Below are 16,087 nucleotides of genomic sequence, written 5' to 3'. Positions count from 1 at the left end.
GTCCGTTTCCTTCGTTTTGCGGTACGCCAGACCCATCCCAATCAACAGGACCCCGTTCCAAACATAGGAGGTCCATTTCCTCCGTTGTGCGGTACGCCAGGCCTCGTTTCCATCACCTGTTCCATCCAAGCCCTCCCGATGAACACGACCACGCATTCCATTCTGACCCAGCCGGTTGGTTCCCACGCGTTCTGTTGCCTCCCGATGAACACGACGCATTCCGTTGCCTCCCCATGAACACGACGCATTCTGTTGACTCCCCATGAACACGACAACGACGCTGTTTCTCCTTTCCGACCCAGCCATGTACACGAGCCCTGGCCGTACGTATGCGCGAGTAGGCATTCGAGACCCCGCCCGTATGTACACATACATGGCCGTATTTTCTTTCTTGCACCCTGGCCGCTGTACGTACGGTTACATGCTACGTGCGCGCCTCTACTACGACACGTACGCGCCTCTACTACGACACGTGTGCGCCCCTACATCCACCAATATATATGTATACACGTTCGCGACCAGAATGACAACGCTACGTACGCTTCGACCAGGTGGGTCCCGAATGTCAGGCACTTCCTTGCCTGCAAAGATGTAGCTGGTGGGTCCCAGCAGTCAGGGGGGCGAATCGTTTTTTTGCCCGGACGCACTTCCTTGCATGCGAAGATGTAGCTAGTGGGTCCCAGCAGTCAGGGGCGAACGTGTTTTTTGCGAAATATGGTGGCCCGTCCGGTGGGTCCCCGCTGTCAGGTGGAGGAATAATTATTTTGCATGTAATAAGGAGGCACTTCCTTGCTGCGACCGTGGACCCAGCTGTCAGCCTCTCCACGTACAGTCCACGTCCGATGGAAGTCGTTGCTTGACCATGTTGACCACGCCGCGCCGAGAGCACCAGGGCGGTGGACGATAGCGAGGCCTAGGAAGGGGACGACGCGAAGCCGGGGAAGACGCGGCAGTGGATGCCCGCATGTAGAGGAGTACGAGGGTTCACTGGTTCGCTGTGGTGTGAGGCTACCGTTGCCGCAGAATAATAGGGGTGTGGGTGAGTAGAGGGATGGCCTGGCCAGCGGTGGGAGTAGTAGGGGGCGGTGAGGCCTCCGCCGCATCGCAGCCGACCACGAGAGGCAGGAGCACGAGGCACGACCGGAGCTGGTTTGGGCGGGTGGAGCAAGAATGCCAGAGGTTGAAGAAGCACTACGGCCGTTGGATGGACATCATACGGTCACTAGAGCTAGACTCGTGCATATTGACTAAGTTGACAAAGCCCTCCGTCCCCGTCAAATTAGTAGGCCCACAAGTCAGCCTGGCACTATATTGGGTCCTAGCTAACAAGGGGAGTATTCATTTTTTTTGTGCGTAATAAGGAGGCACTTCCTTGCATGTGAATATATAGCTGGTGGGTCCGAGCGGTCAGCGGCGGTAATGTTTTTTTTCGCGAAATACAGAGGCTCTTTTGGTGGGTCCCTGATGTTAGGTGGAGGAATCATTATGTTGCGCATAATAAGGAGGCATTTCCTTGCGTGCGGCCGTGGACCCAGCTGTTGGCCTCTCCACGTACAATCCACTTCAGATGCATGTCTGTCGTTGACCATGTTGACCAGGACGCACCGAGAGCACCAGGGCGGTGGACGACGGCGAGGCCTAGGAAGGGAACGACACGGAGGCAGGGAAGACTCGGCAGTTGTTTCCCACGCGGAGGGGAGTACGACTGTACGAGGGTTTACTGGTTCGTTTGCCGTCGCCGGAGAATAACATCAGGTGTGGGTGAGCAGAGGGGTGGCTAGGCCAGCGATCGGAGTACGGTGGGGCGGTGAGGCTTGTGCGGCAGCAGAGCCGACCGCGGGGAGGAGGCAGCAGGCAGTCCCGCTGGCGCTTATTTGAGCGGCTGGAGCAGGAAGAGCAGAGATTGAAGAAGCACGATGGCCGTTGGATGGCCATCCAACAGTCACAGCATGTGCGTCAACCTTTTTTTAGGAAAGCCTCAACTCTGTGGAAAACAGCATACACCACATCTGCCATTATTTCTAATAATTTACAGCCCATTTGGTAATTATTAAGGTTTTTTGGAGCCCATGTTCTTTTTGTTAGCATTACACCCCATATTGTGGCCACGGTTAAAAAATTATATGAAAATTTGCATATTTCGGTGCAGTCCGAACTGTTTTTAATCCTGAAATTTCGACTCACATTCAAACTGATTTTAAAAATAAATGTATATCAATATAAAATCCTACAAATTCTCCACGCATAAAAATTAATGTAATTTAAAATCTTGAAATTAAAAAAAGATATTTGAAACTAATTGTCGGTTTGATGTGTTTTAAAAATGTACAGCCCATTTCTCATTACTGATAGGCCATTTCTCGGCCAGCCGAATGAAGCTCTCCTCGTCTTGAAAGATTTGCAGCCCAATAGGCCTGACAAAGCGACTTACTTGGCAAATCACAAAAATACTGGGCTATGGCCATGGACCCATCTGTCAGTCCATTTGTTTTTTTAGTCCATTTAGTGGGCCGGGTGAAAGAATGATGTAGCTTCTATGCAGCCCGTTTAAATCCCATTTGAATTTTTCTCGAAATCCGCGGACCTGCTGGGCTGGGTGAAAATATCATGTTGGGCTAGATGGAGAAATGTTATAAAAACATAAACACATGATTGCACGTCAGTAAAATCTTTGCAAGCTTATGTACGCAATCACTAGGAGTTAATTTGCCAAGTTATATATAAACAATTATTATTATTATTTTGTAAGAACTTTCGACTTACGAAATAAAATATCATTTTAACTTGATGAGTTAATAGTACGTGGGGTATTATTATTTTTTAGGCTAGACGTGGGACAGTTGAGTTGGTTCTAGGGGAAAGTACTGGGAGAAAACTCAGTTTACATCGAAAAAGAATCTGGGAGAAAATTCAGAGACCTGCTGGGTCCACCTGGGGAGGGGAATATGTTGGGAGGAAGGAGATTCAAAGCACGGCAGACGAGTGAACTAGTTTTTTTATGGACAAGTGAACTAGTTTACATACATAAGCAAATAGCCACTAAAAAAAGCAATCAGGTTAATGGGTTCTTAAAAGAAATATTTCGGACAAAACAGATAATTACGACACGTAGGCTAATGCATGAAACACTTAGATGATAAAGGTGCTTATAAACAGATAAAGTACAACATCTAGACCTTCCTGGCTCGCTTGATCATGAGGCTGCGGCCGTCCGGGTACTCGTCGGTTACGGGAAGCAGACACGCCCTCATGTCCAAGATCTGCATGTACATGTCGTAGCATGCGTATGCGTCCTTGGCCGCGTAGGTTATGTAGGCTAGATTCAGAAGTACCTCCCATGTGTTCAGGTCGTCTTCTTTCATGTTGGCATATCAGAGGCCGATGATGGTCTCGACGAGGTCAACCACGGAGTCCTTATCTTGCCCGTTGCTGATGGTCTTGTATTGCTTCTAGATGTCGACAAGCTTGTTGCACCAGATGGCCGAATCATCGCGTTCTTCCTTCTCTCCACCGTAGCGAAGGTGCAGTCGGCGCTGCCGATGAAACGGGCGAATGCTCCAGAACCTGGTGCAGCCATAGGACTGAGGCAAGGCAGAGCTTCACCGAGTCCGTATCATTGGTGTACATCACATTCAACTTGGTGCAGCCATAGGACTGAACGGCGAACTCAAAGGGGAACTCCTTGCCGAAGTCCATATCCAACAGGCTCACCCCTTGGATCGCCATTGGAGTCTCTTCGAGTGAACGAGTGTGTAGGCGGCGGCAGCAGTTCGTTTTTCAGCTCTTGGGGAACTGAATTCAACAGTAAGCTGAGTGTGTACAGGCGACAACAATTACTACCCCTCGCTCGTACGCTACATGCCCGGCGGAAGATGCACCCTCGGCCACATGTCGGTTCATGAGCGGGTCTGTATTGGTACTATAATAACAGGAGTTAGTGGTCACTTTACTTAAATGTAATTAGCTTTAATAGAAATTTGTACTTAAAACAAGCAATGCATTCGCTCGTTCTATCAGTGCCACATGATCAACATGCACAACAATTAGAATTATTATTCTCAGGACGCACACGATCAACACATTTGTCGCACTTTCACAAAGATAATACTACCAAGTTTGAACTGTTTGTTATGGTTGTTGTCCTCTGCATCATCATGCCGTGTTTCCCAGCTTGCAAGATTCAGAACCAACAAATAAGATCCAAATAATAAGTACAACAAAGATGCCTACACATCTCATTGATTCCCAGCTTGCAAGATTCAAAACCAACAAATAAGATTCAAATAATAAGTACAACAAAGATGCCTACACATCTCACTGATTCCCAGCTTGCAAGATTCAGAACCAACCCATTAGAGCCTTTTGATAAAGTGAATATCGGGATTAAATCCATCTTGGCTAGCCATGTCATACAATCGAAGAACTTGGCGAATGCTCTTGACCGTCACAACATCTATAGTTGAGTATTCCTTTTTGCACAGCATGTTTGCACAACACAAACAAGGAGACAGGAGAGCATGATTTCGCTTTAATAGCAGCCTCCTTGAACTCAACCTCCAGCTCTACTTGGATGAGGTCTGCCTGGAGTTCCATGATTCAATTCATGCGCCTTTTTCTGCAGTTCACCTGTAATGAAGCAAAGATTGCATCATTCAGCTAGCAAGAAGTACTTGCTCTTGTGAGCTGGCTGGTTCTTCTTTAGTAGTTGCACTAAAATTGAGGAACATTAAGGTTGGCTGTCCAGCTCACGTAAGGTGCAACTATAATTTTCTTATCCTTTTGTGCAATTCCACTAAAATAAAGTGCCATTGTGGTGATAGTGACGGCTCCATCTTGCAAAGGCTAATAAAATGTTGCACGAAATTACCAACAGAACTTGACGGAGATTTTGGAAACTCCTATCACCATTTTTTGCAGTTCCACCAATATTGAGAGATGTTGCCCACGTGACATTTTAGTTGAACCACACAAGACACTCATTCCAAAAAAGTGTTCTGTGCAGTTCACCAAAATGTCACAATAGCAACAAGGTGAAATGGATATCCCTATCTGCACAAAAGGATAGAAAGTAGACAGTTGCTGGTCAATAAGAATATACGAAACACATACAAAATGAAAAGAAGCATCTTAATTATGTTCATGGCAATCACGCAAGGACAGTAGAAATTTCAAAACATCAACAATGCTTCATGTTACCAAAAGCATTACGATCAACAATGAGATTCCTCAAATATGGGATTACTTTAATGGTGGCATTGGTTGTTTACAAGACACAGTAAATCAACAGCAGCTAAAGAGTTGGTTTAAGGGCATGGGACCATGGGGACACACGGACACTCAGCAGCGTAAAGGAGCAACTTACTTATCATACTGGGGAAAATAGCAGGAGTGCCATTGTACTATGTGAGGGCAACAAATCTAACCCTGGAGACATTGTACTATGTGAGGGCAGCAAATCTAATCCTGGAGATCTTTTACTATGTGAGGGCAGCAAATCTAATCCTAGAGACCTTTTACTATGTGAGGGCAGAAAATCTAATCCTGGGACCTTTTACTATGTGAGGGCAGCAAATCTAATCCAGGAGACCTTTTACTATGTGATGGTAGCAAATCTATTCCTGGACACACTCTGTTGACTTGTCCACCAGCTGCCACTTTCTATCCTTTTTTCAACCAATAATAGATGTGTTCCTTATCCAGTTTGTACTGTGTTTTCCCATTATTTCCCTTTTCAACCAAGAGACCGGTTGGGTATCTGGTCTCTACTACTTTCACCATATTATTTCCTCTTTGAATCAAGTCCTAGATTCATGCTACAACTTTCCCCCCTTTCTTCTTGTTTGAACAAAGCCCTAGATTTGAATGCATGAAGTAGCTTTACCTCTAATAATACTAAAAATTTAGGTGGCTTTGGAAGAGCTGATGGGAGTAGAAAAAGATGCACATGCAGACACGTGGGGAGCTGGGGCAGTAGAGCAAGCCGCTTTCGAAGAACTTATACCCGAGGGTCGCCGGGATGTCGGCGGCGGCAGATCGGTCTGCGGACAATACGGCAGGGAGGAAGAAGGGTCAGAGGACCTCCCGAGCCGGCCATGTCTCGGAGAGAACGGCACGGGCAGAGGATCGGGCCCCTCCGGCAGCTGTGACTTTGCTCCCTCGGCGGCGATGACCACGTGAACGATGCACCTTTTAGTCCTCTACACACACCAGCCAAAGGGATCCGGTCGGATCTGTGACCAGCGGTAAGTAGAGAGAAAATGTCGTTACCGCTGTCTTGTTTATATCTGGAGAGGATGAGAGAATGAAGAGAGCAACCCTAGTAAAGCAAGCGCTCAAGCCCCTGCATCCATATATAGTGGAGTGATTATCTTTTTCTCTCCACACCAAGCGTTTCAATTTGTGTACGTGGCATCAAAGAAAAGAAACTCTCTATTTAAGGTGACTACTGTACGACTCCTACTTACTACTAGTAGTACTACATTATTGTTCACTTGTGCTCCCCTCCCCTCCATTCATTGAACAACCCCACGGGTGAATAGACATACAGTAAGTACTGTATTTATATAGAATGAACAAGCTCGAACTATTTTCGCGTAGTTAAAAGTTGAGGGCGGGGCTTTTCCCGGGCAGTACGCGCGGCAGTTTTCCGGTAGGGCCAGAAGACTATTTAATTTTTTTTTGAAAAACTTCGAGACGGCCACATAGCATGTAGCCGACCCCAACGATTTTAAGCTTACATGCACGGTACACGTTATCGTAGACTACTGTACACATGAAACTGCCACACGAGCGTCCGGGCTGCGCTTGGCTCTTCGCCTCTTCGGGAAGTCGAAGAATGATGGAATACTATTGCAGTAGAGGTGTACTACAGTATGCTTCTGGCTATCTGACACCGATTGAACAACTGCATGTCCACTGCGTGCGGGAGGGAGAGCGTGTAGCGAAAGCTTCTCCTAGTCTTGCCAGCCACCACGCTCATGGGCGAGGGAGGGACGCTCCTGCCTTTACGTGTATGACAGCTGGGCCCTACAGGTGTGTGGCCAACCTATCATACAGCCAAAGGCAGGTGCAGTTAAGTCCACGAGGGAGAGGATAATCAAACTTCTCATTAATGTACGAGTTGACGCGACACATCAAAGCACTGCACTCGATATATTTCAATAATTTGCATGTGTGACTCCCACATTTAGAGGCCGGGGGTCATAATCCTCCTTTTCGAGAAAAAACAGACGCGTGTGTGAGAGGACGAGTGCGTGCGTGCACCTCTTCTCTTCCTGTATAACATACTACTAAACTCATAGTACAAGTTTTTGTGGGTGGCACGATGGTGCGTGCGAGAAGTCTCGAGAGATAGGTTTAATGCATTAATTGCAATGCATGCATGCATAAAGTACATGCATTGGTCAATTTTCTCTTAATACTTGCATGGAATGATGTAATGCACCTTGGATCTAAACATGTGTTGGGGAACAACCAAATTGAGCCTTATAAAATGAAAAAACTAAAATTTTGAGATAAGCCCTATAAAACCGGAAAGGAGGGAGTAGAAAAAGAAGTACTCCATCCGGGAATAGTGCCGCACTTCGAAACTAGAACCGTCAATAAATTTTGAGCTTGCGTCTCGTCACATTCCAAATTACTCCATGCTATATTGAATTACAAACTTGTTCACACCGATCACAACCTAAACGGTTTCCCACTTAGGAGCATATTAGTACTCGGTTATAAATACTAGTATGCACTACTAGGGAAAAGCCTAGCAGCAGCGTGGGTTTTGGGCCTCTCAGTAGCGCGAGGACCGGCGCTACTAATAAGGCGCTACAGCTAACGTATAACAGTAGCGCATGTTGTCCCACGCTACTGCTATACATGAATAGTTGTAGCGCTCTTTAGAAAAGGGCGTTGCTGATATTATCTGCAGCGCTGTTTACTGGGAAGCGCTACTGGTAAGGCGGCGCTACTGCTAAATTACCCCCCCCCCCTCGCTACTACTAGTTATATTAGTTTTTCCCCTGCATATTTGTTTTGTATTTGAATAGGCTTTATACAATAATCTTTAGCATATCATACACATACAAATGTAATCATAGCATATACATACAATTAGTCTCATCAAATCATGTCATCATCATAATCATCATCCAACACAAAGTGGCCTCTCGTCATCATCTCGAAAATAGCGATACAAGTCTCGGTTACTTGCAAATACATCGTCATCCATCTAAACAATGATATATGCGAGAAGAGCTATCACTTTGAGTATATGAGTTCGTATCCCTCTCTCGCATTAGCGTGAACCTAAACTAACTACTGCCTGTCGCTCGGAAACCGGAAACCGGTACACCTGGGCCTGACACTCCGGCCACTTGTCGTATATATACTCCTAGCGTAGCACTTCTTCACCATCTACGATCTATGCACCTGCATCGTCACATGAGTCGATGATATGCAACATATATAGTTGAGCAACAGAAATAGACAGACTTGGCAAATATAGAAACAACATATCATAAGCATAAATAACAAAGTTCATCGTACCCCAAAATGCCCTAACTAGAGTGATTTTCGCTAGTCGACGAGGAGGACAGTTTAATTACATCACAAATAAAATTTCACCGTGCATAACTCAAAGTTCTGTTATACAGAAAGTATGGACTAAACGGACACATTGTCATATATCGACAATCACTCCAACATGTTGTTCCATCCATCCAAGTCAGGGAGATAGTCCTCGAGCTTATTGAAAGGCTTCATGTCGAGACGTTGAGAGGCTATCCATGTTTGGGCGTCTTCCCGTGACATTTCTCCTTCTCTGTAGAGCATCCCTGTTTTTCCGACGACCTCCTTCATGATTATTTGGGCAAGTTCATGCTGGATGTTATAGAACTCAGCTCGAAGTTGATGATCCTCGATATGTCCTATGTCCTTTGCCCATTGCAGAATATGGCATCGCCGGATCTAGGTGACATGCGAAGGTTCTGGTGATCCTGTCTGTACTCCAACATGTGGTGTAGGACATAGAATCCATCATTAAGAGAATCTTCGGTTGCCAGATGCAGTAGAAGTCGGTCTTATGGCCGAAGGCGACCCTGCCGCCCCTTCTCTTTTTGTCCCTGACCTCTCCACCCCTTGCTTGGTAGTAAAACATAGCACTGTCGAGAACATCCTTGATGTGGGCGTAATCCTTTTTGTGAATGTTCTTCGACGAGTCCAAGTAAAGAGCGCAAAATAAGTACACCTCAAATTAATTAGCCTCCACCGTGCAAATGAATGATTGAAATCGAAGGAAGGATAGCAGCGCAGATGACTTACACGGGATGATAAGGCACGAGAATCGCCTCCTTGTCCTTAGTGGCGATCATGAAACTGACGATGTAATCACCTACGTATTCATGGTGCTTTGCGTAGACTCCCAAGAAGCCCTCGTGCATGTAGTACAGGTCAGCGACACAGATATGAGATATCTGCTCAACCCCGATGATGTAGTTCATGTGCATGGAATAAAGGTGGACAAACGTAAAATCCAGCTTCTTCACGTGAAACATGTCGAATGTGTAATCGAATCGGAGGAAGAACTTATCCGCGGGGAAGCTGTCGATGTACGACATGTTCCACGGAACGTTAACCACGTAGAGTGAATATCCTGGATGTTTCGAGGCGATGAGGCCTTTCTCTACCCGAAGCACATCATAATGAAGTCTCCTTAGATCGCCGAATCTGACCCGTAGCGCTATTGCAGGTAGGATTGGTTGACCGGGGATATGCCATTTGTCCGCATCGGGGATATATATACGGTCCTGAAGCCGAGGCTCCTGAGGCGGCTGGATCATAGAATCAACTTTTTTGCCTTTCCTCGCTCTCTTCCTAGACTTTTTTACTACCGGAAGGTCGTCCATAATACGTTGAGATGGCAATTCAAGCACCGACTCATGACGCTCAAACCCTGAGGAGGCGCCAGTATAGACATACTGTTCAGCACCATCATCGTCCTCATCCTCATCCATGGCGACGTCATCAACGACTAATGGAGCCTCCTCCTTACCCCATCCGCTATCACCCAACCCGACACCCGATGCTAATTGGGTAGGTGGGGTGTTGATGTTCATACCTTGCTGAGGCTGCGTGCTCGTGGGCGTGCTCCCGGCCGCCTCCAGACGAAGCAGACTCTTTGGCCACAATAGGACCCACCCATTGCAACAATCACCAAGCCGCCGCGGCGTCTCGTCGTCATCCCCCACTAGTATTGGAGGAGGCAAATTCTCGTGGCCCAGTTTGACACTGGCCACGGAAACCTTGAAGTCTTTCGGGGGGATCGGTCGGCTATGGAACAATGGTTCCTTCGGCTCCATTATCGTCGCCTTCCCCACGTCCACCTTCTGGTCGCCGATGGTGTATAATATGGTGCACGGAGTTTTGTCGGCCTGCAAAGAAAAGTCTGTGACGCGAGACATCCGAAAGGCAACGAAAACGGCAGATTATACATTTATATTGAAGGGGGCCGGTGTGGCAGATACCGTGAGGGCGTCGAGCTCAGCCAAAGACGAAGCACCACCGAGCACGTCCGGTGCGGGAGCCGGTGCGGGAGCATGTGCTAGTGCAACGCTAGTCGAGCTGCTCCCCAAGAAGTCAGCAAGGGGAAAGTCCTCTGCATTTTTTTCTGGATTTTTCCTTGTCCAAGTGAAAAACGCACGTCACCAGGGGAGTAGAAAAATCTGCAACCACCTGCTTTGCGACAGCTACCGATGTTGCGACTGTCTGAGATGATTTCTTCTCAACCGTAATCTCAACTTCCTTGTCGATGTTTTCTTCAGTTAACCTCCGTCTTTCCTTTCTCTCCTCCATGGTCTCACGGTAGTACTTCTTCCACGTGGCGCCGTCTCCGACACCATGCATGCGTCCATACGACGGTCGAGTATCCACCAGTTGTCATTTCAGTATGTTCAACGCCCGGTTGAATGGAGTGTCCCACTTGGGCCTCGCCAATGCCTCAGACGGCGAGTCGCTTTCGGCCGCAATCCGGTGCTGCTCTCTCTGCAAAAGGCACAAGGATCGTTTACAAATATGACTAACGTGTGCAGTCGAATTGATCAGAAACTAAAATTACCAGTAGTCTCATGAACTCTATAATGACCGGTTTTGTCTTGTAAACCTTCTTCATTGGGTCCAACGTTGCCAGGCCCTGAGGACGTCACGCTCCTGCGGGACGGTGAAATCCGCCAAGGGTCTGGGATGCCCAGACTCGCGGCTTCCGCGTCCTCCTTGGCCCATTTGAACCTCTTTCCACCGTAACCACGGCTTCCGAGGTGGTGGCTGCCAATGTTCCTCTCTTGAAGCCCCTTCATGTACTTAGACTTTTTCTGGCAGCTTCGGCCTCGCAAGCCTCCTTGAATATTTGAAACTGCTCTTCTGTGATTGTCGGATTATCCTTTACAATCTCGGAGTAGGGTTCCTTCTTGTCAATGATCTTTGATTTCCTCGATTTTTCTAGGCGGCCAACGCTTCGCTAAACTTGGTCATGGCGTGTTTGTTTATCTTCTTCATTCCCGGGTTCTCATCTGGATCTTCATAATCCTTCTCATTCCGGCCCGTAACAAGAATATTTGGTGAAACTTCTTTAAGAGGGAGCTCCTCATATTTTCTATCTTCTGTAGTTTCTCATCGTTGATGGTGGCGGTTGTCCATATGATGCAGCCTATTTGATTGCCGTAGCATCGACGCGCTTCCTCGGGCGCCTTTGGCTCAAAATTTCTGTCGTCCACCTCCATGACCACCAGTCTAGTAGTCCTGAGTTTGTTAGGAAGCCGTTGCCTCTTTGCTTTTGGTGCTACACCAGCTCCGCTCCCCGAGGTAGCGTCGGTCTCAGTCTCAGCGCCGGTCTTGATGCCGGTCTAAGTCCCAGCACCAGTCTCAGTATCAGCACCGGTCTGCGTGTCGGTCTTAGTCCCCGATACCACCGGTGGGCCCAGCAACAACATCGGTTGATCGTCGGCAAGGCTAAAAAATCCGTCTGCCGCCCGGTAGACGTCGTCGCAATCACCAGAACCCTGTCCTTCATCGTTGCTAGCCATGTTTCCTATGATTAAATCTAGTCAATTAATTCTCACTACTAGGAAAAGGGCTATAGATGGAAATGACACTAATGGCGCACCAGACAAGTGGTGCGCCATTAGTATATACTAATGGCGCACCACCCGCTGATGCGCCATTAGTGTTGAAACTACTAATGGCGCACCCTGACCACGGTGCGCCATTAGTACCAAATTTATTTTTTTGAACTAGTGCGCCTGTCCAAACATACTAATGGCGCATCCCCTGGTGGTGCGCCATTACTAGTTGTAACTAGTAATGGCGCACCATCCAGGAGGTGCGCCACTAATGTTATTTTTTTATTATTGCTTTTATTCCTTTTTTTGCAAAAGTTCTAATGGCGCACCGCCAGGGGGTGCGCCATTAGTAACCTGGATTACTAATGGCGCATTTGTTGCTGGTGCGCCATTAGTAAGTGGGCAGCAACAAGATATTTTGGACAGCCTCTCCTCCCACACTCACTTTCTCCCCACTTCATTCTCTCCACCGCCTCCTCCTTGTCTCGGGTGCCTCCTCTTTTTCACCTCATTTCCACCATAGATTCATTCAAATTAAGTGGTTAAGTTACCTTGTTTTGCTAGGTAAGTAAGGGGGGAAGCTATATTTATGTTGTTCTCCCTACAAACAATGTGCACATGCACTTTTTATGGCCTAGCTAGATCTATGTATGTTCGTGGTGTTGCATATGTTTGTGGTGTTGCATATGTGTTTGTGTTTGGAGGTGTACCGGTATTTGAAATGCGATAGTTGCCAATATTTTGCCGGAATGTTGATTCATTTCCGTTTCGGCGAGAATTTTGGCATTAAGCATTCTTTTTGGTGCTATTTTTAGGGAAAGTCATGCCAAATTTTTTCTTGGTTCTAAAATATCGTGTTTCTCTACCCCGCAGGCGACCATGGTCCGCACGATGACCGAAGGCATCGTGAATAGGTTTTTTAGGTCCGCGAAGGCCGAGATGCTTCAAAAGAACGAGACGGAGATAAGATGTCCGTGTCGAAGATGCAAGCTGAATAGCCTTATTGCGGACCCGGATTCCGGGCAGGTGCGGGACCACCTGCTCTTGCGTGGTTTAATGGATGGCTATCGGTGGCAAGGTGATGATGATGACTACGAAGTCGTTCATGGGGGCCGGGCAAGAAATGAGGAAGGGCAGCAAGACAACCACCGCGGCTCGGGGGGGGGGGCGAGAGGACGAAGAATCCCCAGGAGATGATCACGACGGTGATGCTGTACACAGTCATCATGTAGAAGATGCAGGACATGATGATGATGCCGGCGGAGCAGACGACGTTGGACCATCGATGGGCTGGGTGCAGGACCCTCATATTCAAGAGCTGCTTCTCAAGCAGACGGATAACGCAAGAGCTGCCGCCCGAGAGAAAGCCAAGATGGATCAACTTGAGTTAGACGCGGTTACTCCATTGTATAAAGGATGCAGGCCCGAGGATACCCGCCTGGAAGTAACGCTCATGGCTCTGGAGATGAAGGTAAAACACAAAATGACCGACGCATGCTTCGACGAGAACATGTCATTCTGGCACGAACGTCTTCCCAAGGGGAACAAGTGCCCGACCAGTTTGGAGGAGGCAAAGAAAATCGTGTGTCCTCTGGATTTACCGCACGTGAAATACCATGTGTGCATGAACAATTGCATCATTTATCGGGACGAGCACGCGGAGTCTACAATATGTCCGGTGTGCGGTGTCACTCGATACGAGAAGAGGAAGAAAGCTCGTCGAAAAGTGGTGTGGTACTTTCCGATCACTCCTCGTCTGCAGCGGTATTTCGCGGATCCTAAGGTAGCAAAGCTCCTGCGTTGGCACGCGGATAGGGAGGAGAAGAAGCGAGAAGATGACGCAAATGATCCGGAGATAGATAAAAAAGACAAGATGCTGAGTCACCCTAAGGATGCGAGCCAGTGGCAAGCATTGAACTTCGAATACCCAGAATTTGGGAACGATCCAAGGAACATCGTGCTGGGCGCGAGCACCGATGGAGTCAATCCGTTTGGCAGCCAGAGAAGCACACATAGCACCTGGCCTGTGTTTGTGTGGATGTACAACCTTCCCCCCTGGTTGTGCATGAAGAGGAAGTACATTCACATGAGTATGCTAATTGAAGGGCCGAAACAACCAGGGAACGACATCAATCTGTATCTGGGGCTGCTGAAAGAGGAGCTTGACACGCTGTGGAAAATGCCAGCCAATACGTGGGACGCCGCAGAGAAAGAATATTTCCCTATGAGAGCCGCACTGCTCACGACGGTGCACGACTATCTCGGTTACGGATATCTTGCGGGGCAGGTAGTCCACAGATTTTCTGGATGCGTAAGGTGCATGGATGACACAACGTATCGCCAGCTAGATAGAGATCCCGGGTCTTCGAAAACCGTGTTCATGGGACATCGAAGGTGGCTTCGCGATGATGACCCGTGGAGGAAACGCAAGGATTTGTTCGATGGTGAAACCGAACCCCGAAAACGCCCGTGTACGAGGAGCGGTGAGGAAATAGACAAGCTGTTGAAAAATTGGAAAGACTGCCCACTGCCGGGAAAGAAGCAAAAGGCGCCAGAGCCGGGAAAGAAGCGAAAGGCGCAAGAGCCGCTCCTGAAGGTATGGAAAACGAGGTCTGTTTTCTGGGACTTGCCGTACTGGAAGATCCACCGTGTGCCTCACAGCCTTGATGTCATGCATATCACGAAGAACGTGTGCGAGAGTCTGCTTGGTACCCTGCTCAACATGCCAGAGAGGACCAAAGATGGGCCGAAAGCAAGGGCAGACTTGAAATCAATGGGCATCAGGCAGGAGCTTCACGCTATATATGATGATGATGATGATGATGATGAGGCGAAGCAGGACACAGAAAGTCGTCGCAAAGGCAAAAAGGCCAAGAAGACCGGAAATGACTACCCTCCCGCGTGCTTCACTCTAAGTCAGGAGGAGATCGAGCAGTTTTTCACCTGCCTCCTAGGAGTAAAACTTCCTTACGGTTACGCGGGGAAGATAAGAAGATACCTAGACCCAGCGAAGCAGAAGTTCAGCGGGATGAAGTCTCACGACTGTCACGTGCTGATGACGCAGATACTTCCAGTTGCAATCCGTGGGATCATGGACGCGCACGTCCGTGAAACGCTATTTGGCCTATGCAACTTCTTCGACGTCATCTCTCGGAAGTCGATTGGCGTGAGGCAACTCAGAAGGCTATAGGAAGAGATCGTGGTGATACTATGCGAGCTTGAGATGTACTTCCCGCCCGCATTCTTCGACGTTATGGTGCATCTGCTGGTCCATATAGTGGAGGATATCATCCAACTAGGGCCGACGTTCCTGCACAGCATGATGCCGTTCGAAAGGATGAATGGTGTCATCAAAGGATACGTTCGCAACATGTCACGTCCAGAAGGAAGCATAGCCAGGGGCTTTCTGACCGAAGAGTGCATCTCCTACTGCACGAATTATCTAGGCATCGAGAACCCCGTTGGTCTGCCCGTCAACAGGCACCTCGGCAGGCTCGCTGGATGGGGTCACCGTGAGGGTCGACTCGCCGACTTTGAAAGAGCAAACCTAGTCGCGCTACAACACATAGACGTGGTCGATCCTTGGGTGGTAGAGCACAAAACCTTTATTAAAAAGACGTACAATGACCGAGGCCAACAGAGGACGGACGGAGATACACTCAAAGAGCACAACTCATGTTTCACGCGTTGGTTCAAGCATAAGCTTCTGTCGTACCCTTTACATGAGGATTCTTCCGCGGAAGAACAACTCATATTCGCCTTGTCACAGGGCGCCGAGCACAACCTGATGACCTATGAGGCGTACGATATCAACGGCTACACATTCTACACCGAGGCCAAGGACATGAAGAGCGATGGTTATCAGAACTCCGGGGTAACGATGGAATCCTACACCGGTAACGACAAGGACAGATACTACGGAAGGATCGAGGAGATCTGGGAGCTGAGCTACGCTGGAGAGAAGGTCCCGATGTTCCGTGTCA

This window comes from Triticum dicoccoides, chromosome 7A (genome assembly GCF_002162155.2).
Source record: "Triticum dicoccoides isolate Atlit2015 ecotype Zavitan chromosome 7A, WEW_v2.0, whole genome shotgun sequence".
Taxonomy (NCBI): domain Eukaryota; kingdom Viridiplantae; phylum Streptophyta; class Magnoliopsida; order Poales; family Poaceae; genus Triticum; species Triticum dicoccoides.
Note: the sequence above shows the minus strand (reverse complement) of the source record.